The sequence below is a fragment of the Alexandromys fortis genome, unplaced genomic scaffold, assembly GCF_014885135.2.
Source record: "Alexandromys fortis isolate MF-2015 unplaced genomic scaffold, M_Fortis_MF-2015_v1.1 scaffold_65, whole genome shotgun sequence".
NCBI lineage: Eukaryota > Metazoa > Chordata > Mammalia > Rodentia > Cricetidae > Alexandromys > Alexandromys fortis.
The window spans coordinates 4870098-4878863 of NW_026067986.1; the positions used below are offsets into that span (position 1 = coordinate 4870098).

The 8766-nt window shown below is 45.5% G+C and overlaps 1 pseudogene; it reads right to left on the minus strand.

Moving 5' to 3' along the window:
* Window positions 1-1700: 1700 nt before the first annotated feature.
* On the minus strand, window positions 1701-6981 carry LOC126511780 (60S ribosomal protein L7-like; annotated as a pseudogene).
* Window positions 6982-8766: the final 1785 nt, after the last annotated feature.

The window sequence follows — 8766 nt, forward strand, 5'->3', positions numbered from 1 at the left end:
ATTCGCTGACTGCTGAGTCCTGTCCTCTCTGGAATTCTTTTTAGCATTTTCCAGCTGTTGTGGGTCTCCTCAGACAATTAGTTCTGTGCATTCAACTCAAGTCATTCCCTGAGTGTTACCTGGACATTTTCTCCTTGAAATGGAGAGCCTTCTCCATTGAAGGAGAGCCTTCTCCTTGAAGCGGGAGCCTTCCTGGAACTCGTGATGTTTGTTTGCCCTCTCTTTGGGGTCACCTTGTCTTACTGACTGATGTTCAATGTCTTGAAAACTATTGCTGAATATATTTAATCTGAGCTGGGCATGTGTGGTGGTTTCAAAGAAAATGGTCCCCAAAGGAAGAGGCACTATTGGGGGGTGTGGCTTTGTTGGAGTAGGTGTGGTCTTGATGGAGGAAGTGTGTCACTATGGAGACGTGCTTTGAGGTCTCATGTATGCTCAAGCCATGCCCAAGAAGACAGACCACTTCCTGTTGCCTGCAAGCTATAGAACACTCAGCTCCTTCTCCAGCGCTATGCCTGCCTGTATGCTTCCATGTCCCACCATGATAATGGACTGAACCTTGGAAATGTAACTGAACTACCCTGATTATATTATAAGAGTTGCTATGGTCATGGTTTCTCTTCAGAGCAAGAGAAGCCCTAACTAAGACAGCATGATAGTCTCATGCCTGTAGTCTTAGGACTTGGGAAGCTAGGACAGGAGGATTGCCATGAATTTGAGGCTACCCTGAGTTATACAGTGGGTTCCAGACCATCTCAAAAAACAAAACAAAACAAAACTTGTATACACTCACACACGCGAGCGCGCGCACACACACACACACACACCTTTCTTTGTAATTTCAGCCAATAGAAAGTGTTTATCTCCAATGATTATATCTTTGTGGTAAAAGAAGTTTCCAGAATAAAAGCGTAACAGAAAAAGCCATTACCATGGAGAAGTACCATGGTGGTACCAGACAGATAGAAAGACTTGTTGAGTAAATATGGTTAAAATGGCTGTAAAAAGGTATATTTGCCCAAGGTAAACAGACTAATAAAATGAAGAAAAGCATGCCTTGGAATTGGTGCTTTTAATTCCAGGTGGGTTAATTACTCGCTACCTGGCTTTTGCATTAGTTCAGCTTGTAAATGAAATTTCTTTATTTGATATATCAAAACAGGACTAAGATGAACAGCCTACACATGACATCATCATCATAAGGATTAGATGAGGTGATCTGTGAAAACCGGGACGCTGTAGTCCCTAAACAAAAATCATTCTTATTCCTCTCCTTCCCCAGCTGCATCTACCGATGTTTCTATTCCCCAAAACCGCTGTGTGTTTTCTGTTGTGGTTTTATGAGAGCCGAACAGCAAAAGGCCTCATTATAAAATGTCTCTGGGAGACAGGACATAGGGTTTTTGTTCCCTTTCTCTTGTATTTCTCCACACATCAAACCTGCTATATGAAAGAGAATGTGCCCCAAACTATGGGGTAAAACTATACAGGACCGGGTCCTAACTCTCCAAGAGCTCACGGACCAAGAGAGATGGGCGAGAAGCCCACGGCGTGAAGACACCACCCTGCACACGCCACCTGAGATTGTGAGAGGGAGGTGGCGGCTGGCTGCCTGGCAGATGAAAGTCCTGTGTCTGCCAGCGAGGTGTCTTCTGTCTCTTTTGTTGTTTACTTCTTCAGACTCTGATTTATTTCCAGGCTCAGGCTCTGATCCCGTTGACCCCGTCGCTACGGAGACCGTTCGATTCTTCCTTCTTAGTGTGTTCAAAAGTCACCTGTGGCAGACCGTATCCTTAATGAGCTGACAAAACTGGGGTCAGAGGTTCCCCCCCGAATCATGGCACCTTCTCTGGGGGGACTCACTGCCTCTGGCCACGAACTGATTACCTAAGGCAGCGACTTTAGGAAAAGATGAAAAGTGTCTCTTGATAGGCCTTCCTCGATCTTGACACTGAAGGCCTAGTCGGCCATTCTCATCAAGGTCTTACTAAGTCATCAGCAACTGATCAATAAGAATTTGGCAGACAGGAAGAAAAGAGGGCAGGCTTCTTCTCCTGGCAGGGAATTAAAGCCAGCATAAAGAAGGGCAACGTTACAGAGGAAAGAGAGCAGGAAGGAGCAAGGAGATGGCTTGCTGTCTGATCCGCTTATGTAAAATAACATCACAGGACTGCTCGAGCGGTTTCAAATCCTCGGCTCTGCCCATGGAAGCAATTAAATACCACATTGCCATGCATACCAGGAGGAAGAGCTATCACAAGTGGCTATTTTTTTTACATTATTTTAAAATGTATTGTTTTGGCAGATATAGTTTTAAACTGATTTCAGACCAAACAAAATGCATTTCTCCTTCTGACCCAAGGAGAGTAAATGGATGTTTCTTTCTCTGAACACCGCGTTTCCAGAAACAGAAGGAAAGGGCTCACAAAGAAGAGGATGTTGCACGGCCCGGCCTGCTTGGCAGCGAAGACTATCATTTCCTTCACCTGGCCCTGGCTATTCCACTCACAGATAAGGCCTCTCGGGTCTGACTGCATCGCATCAGAGGAAACTACCCCACTGGCTGATGGCCCAGGGTTCATTAGAATCTTCTGGGGTGGATGCCAGGGGCAATTTGACCGTGGCCATCTCTGAACTCTGGTTTGGGAATTCCAGGCACTCAAAGTTCACTTGTTGCTGTTCCCTCCTCCCCACTCTTCCTCCTCCTTTCCTTTATAACATCACTGTTTGCCTGCTCCTCCATCTCCATTCTTTTCTTCTTCTTCTTCTTCTTCTTCTTCTTCTTCTTCTTCTTCTTCTTCTTCTTCTTCTTCTTCTTCTTCTTCTTCTTCTTCTTCTTCTTCTTCTTCTTCTTCTTCTTCTTCTTCTTCTTCTTCTTCTTCTTCTTCTTCTTCTTCTTCTTCTTCTTCTTCTCCTTCTCCTTCTCCTTCTCCTTCTCCTTCTCCTTCTCCTTCTCCTTCTCCTTCTCCTCCTCCTTCTGCTATAGACAGCAATGCTTGTGGATTAGTAATGGGCACAGAGGTAAACCACTCAGGAGATGACTTCAGTGAACAGCTTCTGCTTCCTTTGGTTCTATTACGTATACAGTAGACGCCTATTGACAATGATTGGTGGGCACATTACCTAGGACCGGGAACTCACACCACCAGGGCCTCTGGGCAGAAGAAGCACACCAAAAGGAGACATGGGGAGTGCAGACTCGTGCGCAGGCCAGCTACCAGCTACTTCAGAATTCAGTGTTATGACTTCTGGGGCCCGGTGCGCCACGCTTCTAATGTAGAAGTGCAGTGTGCCAGGTAGGCCATGCCTACACTTTCTCCTACAAACTCCCTGCTCACCACTTGTTTCTGAGAGGTAGTTTAGATAATGGCTAGGTCCACGTAGTCAGATTTCCCCGCTGCCTCACGTTTCCCACTGATAAGCGTTAAAGAACCTCACAATGTTTCAGATTGGCTGCTCATTTGGCGTAAGGGCTCCACGAGGTAATTAAAACGAAGATGTGACCCAGCACTGGGGAGACACGCACTTGCTCAGCCCAAGTAGGACAGACTAAGAGAGTGAGAAGCAGAGCACAGTGAACAAGCAATAACTGAACAGCATCCCAGATGACGTGGTAGCGGCCCAATGAGCATCCATATCTTGACTAGACCCTTAGTTAGGAGGAAGTGGAATCTGTTCTCCATCCCGTGGTTTCAAATCTAGTCTACTGTCATCTACGCAATGATTACCGAGGCGGATAAAGGTATTGGCTTGATCCAGCCGAGGAATATGGAGATGGTTTTGCTCTGTAGATGTTCCAGGTCAGATGGTACGCTGGACAGTTAAACTAGAGATCATCCCGAGCTTGTCTTTGTCAGCGACAACGGAACGTTGCTATCTGCGCTTTCCGATTCATTCAGGGCATTCTCACGTCGGAGCAGACATTCATCTTCCAGACAGAAATCCTTCTTCCCAGTTTCAGCGTTGCTTACGACAAGGCCTTATCTGGTGTGTGCAGCCTGGGCTTAGACAAGTGATATATGTAGCCCCCTCAGTCCTCAGAGCCACAGCCACAGGGCAGTTCTTAATGGTTTTGAAGCAGGAGACTCATTTTTATTTCCTGTTCAATTTGCCAAGCTGTTACTATTCATCAGCTGATGAGATTACAAAACCACAATGGGGACGCCTTAGTTCGTCTTCAAGAAAAGAAAAGAGAAGAAAAGAAAAAGTCTGTCTGGTCTTTCCCATTGCCAGCAACTCCACCACCCACAACACGAGATTTTTTTTTTCCTCTTCATCCCAGCTTACGGCAAAGATAATTTGGGTGACAGGAAGTTATTGACTTCCTGGAAGTGTTTTCCACCTGTAGAGATGGAATTGGATCCTCCATCCAGACAAGGCCATATCCACGAAGAGACTGTGCGGTATCCGTCAAGGCAATCTGCCGCTTGGTGATTTCACCACAGTCAGGCTTGTAGACTGGTTCATTTACCTACTTCAGGTTGGGATGCTCCCCATGCAATTTATGGTTCCACAATCCTCAGCATATTCATGCCATGGAATTGGTTTGATGCGGACCAAGAAGCTGCAATCCAACGTGGACCTTTGGGCTTACACGGTTGATACCTCTGATTCTGATGACTGTGGATCTTTGGGATTACACCGTTGATACCTCAGATTCTGATGACTGTGGACCTTTGGGCTTACACCATTGATACCTCAGATTCTGATGACAAACACCAATATTCACTCTGCCTGTACGTAGACGTTTCTAGTTTTCCTTGCCATCTCTTAGCCATTTGAATCTCAGTCCTGAACGTCTGCCTGGGTTCCCTGAGATGGCACTTTGTTTTCTCATAGACAGGCTCCCGCCTTGCCTTTTGAAGCGTCTTTAGGGCAAACTTCTTGTGTGTAGTCACTTCCCCTTCAACTTTTCCAAAGTCTTTCACCTTTCTTAGGCGCTTCTGGCACTGCAGGGGTCCTCTCTTGCTATTCTGGCCCAGGTTCCACGGTTCCAGCCTGGAGGAGCGGCGAGTAAATTTTCACTGAAGCATGTATAGCATTAGATGACTTACATAGTTATTGAATCTATCACTGTGTTGTAGAGATACAATTTATTTTCTCTATTTGTTTTCAAGTTCTCTATTCCTGTTACACAGACTGGACTATGTGAACCCGTGGATCCTTTAAAGTGCTCCTTGAATGTAGCACTCTGCCTGGCTCCTACCAAACCAAGAGTTATTTCATTTCATGCATTTCACCAAAATTTAGCTCAGGGGCCAGAGAGATGGCATACCAAGTCAGAGGGTTTGCCCTGTGTATTGGCTGGCTTTTGCCACGTAATGTCAACTAGAGTCACTTGGGGAAAGGGCCCTCAATTGAAGACCGACTTCCATCAGGTTGGCCCATGGGCATGGCTGTAGGGCATTTTCCTGATTAGCAATTTGTCTTAGTTAGGGACCTTTGGGCTTACACCGTTGATACCTCAGATTCTGATGACAAATGCCAATGTTCCTTCTGCCTGTACGTAGACATTTCTATTGCTGAGAAGAGACACCCAGACCATGGCCGCACTTAACTGAGGGTGGCTCGCTTACAGTTTCAGAGGTTCAGTCCCTTAGGATCATGTGCATGCACACAGATACATACATTAATAATAAAATAATTTTAAAAAATGAATTAAAATTTTTTCCTTTATGCCTGGCCCCGTGTTACAATCCTGCACTTCTTAAAATCTGGTCATGGACTTCCCCTAACTTTAATTTGTTTTATATTATGCTATTTTAAAGGCAGTTTATAATTTACTTTGTTTCAAGTAAATTTAGCAAGTAAAATAAACAGCGCTTTCTAGTATATCCATGAGATTTAATGATTATTTTATGGAGGTTGAAAGAAGGAAGAATGAAGAACAATTCAGAGCAAAAAGTGACTTCACGCTCTGCCTACATGGTATGAGAAGAACAAGGGAGGGCTTGTGTTTCCTTAGGATAACACCGTGTAAGGATACAGTCTCAACTTCCGAGCCAAAACCAGATAGTATAACTTTTTAGATATTCCTGCATCACGCCTTCCAGGCCACGGCTGGGAGGCAAAAGCCAGCCTGCGGGCCAGATTAAGACCACAAGGTTAGTTAGTGTGCCCACACTTGGGGAATGCAGAGAGAGCATGGAGTTCAGCTGTGGGCGATGCCTCTGTTGGCACCAGCTAACCGTAGAGAGCCGCCAGTCTGGTGGAAAGCTGCCCCTGAGGCCCCGGTCGGATCTTACCCCTGTAACCTGAGGATTCAGTCCTGCCACAGGACTGGCTGAGCACTCCTATGGAAGCGTAGCCTTCACATTGGAGGGAAGTTGCAGGGGTGAGGAGGAGCGTTGCAGGGGTGCCTTCAAGAACCCCTTTCTTGCCTTGTTTGTAAGGCCTCAGCCCTTCTCCAGGGAAGGAACTGCTGGGCTAGGCCGGAGCCTTGACAAGTTACCTTACCAGCTGTGGCTGGGTTCAGTAGTGGTCACAACCTAGATTACAAGAGACCCCTAAATATAAGTTAACGGTGGAACACTAGCATTATGCTTTTTTGCCCTCAAATCAGTCTAGCGTAAATAACCATAGTCCTCAGACTTGAAGGACTCAAGCAAACCAGGGGAATCTCAAGACTGAGTGACCCTGACTCCATACAAGGTCACTAGATACCAGCTGTGAAAGAACCAATGTGGATAACAAGGGAGGAGACATGGCAGGGATGTTAAATACTGAAGGCAGAATCATTTACGTTTGCCAAAGAATTCCAGTTTTGCAAAATAATCATAACGCGACATACTTGTTTCTCGGTACATACATATAAGGAAGTTTAGAAAAAAATCGGTGTTAACAAGTGGAAGAGAAAAAACAAGCTTCGGTCTTTTACCTCCAAAAGAAAACCAGGGAACTCGGGCGACAAGGTCATTTAATTGTGTCGGTCTCTTTCAACTTTCCCTTCGAAGGTTGTCACCCTTCGGTGAAGATAAACATCGCTAAAAGCTAGTCAGCCCTTTGGAGACAGGACAAAGAATTTGTTTCCCAGCCTGTCTGGAGGAGACGGATGTGGGCGTTGGTGTCCTTCTGCAAAGCAGTCGAGGAGCCTAAACAAGATGAAGTGGCCGCGGGTTGATGGAGTACATTCAGAGGTGACAGCGCTTTCTTCCTCATTCTGCCAACAAGACTTCAGAGGGCTCACAATAGGAAAAGGGAGGAAAGAAGTTACCTTGCCAAGGTTAACAGGAACTCTCTGTATCTCAAGGACCTGCCAGCACATCCCTACGCAGAACGTTCTTCTCCCTCAAGAGTGCAGACTCATTTTTAAAACACACACACACACACACACACACACACACACACACACACACACACACACACGAGTGCGGGAGCGGGGAAGGATGGGAATATTTGAAACATTTATCATAAAGAATGAAAGGGGCTTTAGACCGTTTTTGAGGTTAGACTCAGATTTCTTTTGCAAGGGACGCCACCATTCCCTCATGGGAGGCTGAGCTAGCAGGGTCTTTGAACACTAGAGATGGTTACGGCTGTGGAGGTTTGAAAATACTGTCTCGCCCGCCCAACTGCCTTTGCTGAGGGACTGAGAAGCCGAGATTCAGTATTAATTAACTCGCTCAACCACTAGGGCAGCGCGCAGACAGAAGCAAAAGCTCACCCCATCTCAGGCTTCTGCTTTATTCTCTTAGTCCGTGTGGTGCTGAGCGCACACTGTCACGCAGAAAGACAGAGCTCATGGGTGGGGACCTCTGCAGGCTCTCCAATAAGGCTAAGGTTATCAAGTTACCAATACGGGCTCCATTTTAAAAATCTGTTTAGGCTCCCCCTGCTGGCTGGTATTTCCATGGGACTTTTTTTTTTTAATTGTTAAATTTTTTTTTGAGATAATTACATTATTTTCCCCTTCCTTTTCCTTCCTCCAAACCACACCCTCTTTCAATCTGTGGCCTCTTTTTAATTGTTGAAATATGTATATATATGTTCCTAAATACACATACACAGCTGGCTCAGTCTGTATGTTACTTGTATGCACATCTGATATTGGATAGTTAATCAGTAAGCTCTTCTCTGGGAAAGACTGTTTCTCAGCATTCCTTAGTAGCCTCTCGTTCTCTTGGTAGGGTTGAGGATCCCTGGGCGCCCCTCCCCCTGTCTGCCGGTGCTGTCTGGGTTCAGGTCCTATTTAGACAGCCTTAGGTGGGGCTTTTAAAGGCAAAACCACATCCTGGTATCTTGCTCTGCATTGCAGGAGGAGCTTCAAACAAGCAAGCAGTTTAACAGAAGCTAAGATAAGCGGTTAATTGGTGTGTGTGTGTGTGGGGGGGGTCTTCACAAGAAGCTAATACCAGTTAGTATCTTGTCTAACTTGTATTAGTATTGTATTGTATCTTGACTTTGGGTTCCTAGAATAGAGTTGGGCATTTTCCATGGGATTTCCCATCAAGGAGACCATATTCCAGTTAAACCTGAAATGGCCTCAACAAGAAATCCAAGATGGAGGAACCTCTGCCCTGTCTCATCCTGCCACAATATCTAAAGAGAAATAAAATCTATATTTAGATACAGATGCAGACAAACCGTAAACACCGTTACTAATTTTTCACCGATGAAGAGAATAGCTAATATGGGAATATTTTCCACCGGAGATTTTACCTTTTTATTACTATAAACTTTAATTTGTGCTTGTGGGGTGGACCACCTGGATGCCACTGTATCTGTGTGAATGACCCAGGCTGCTAGCATGGGCTGTGCATCAGAGTA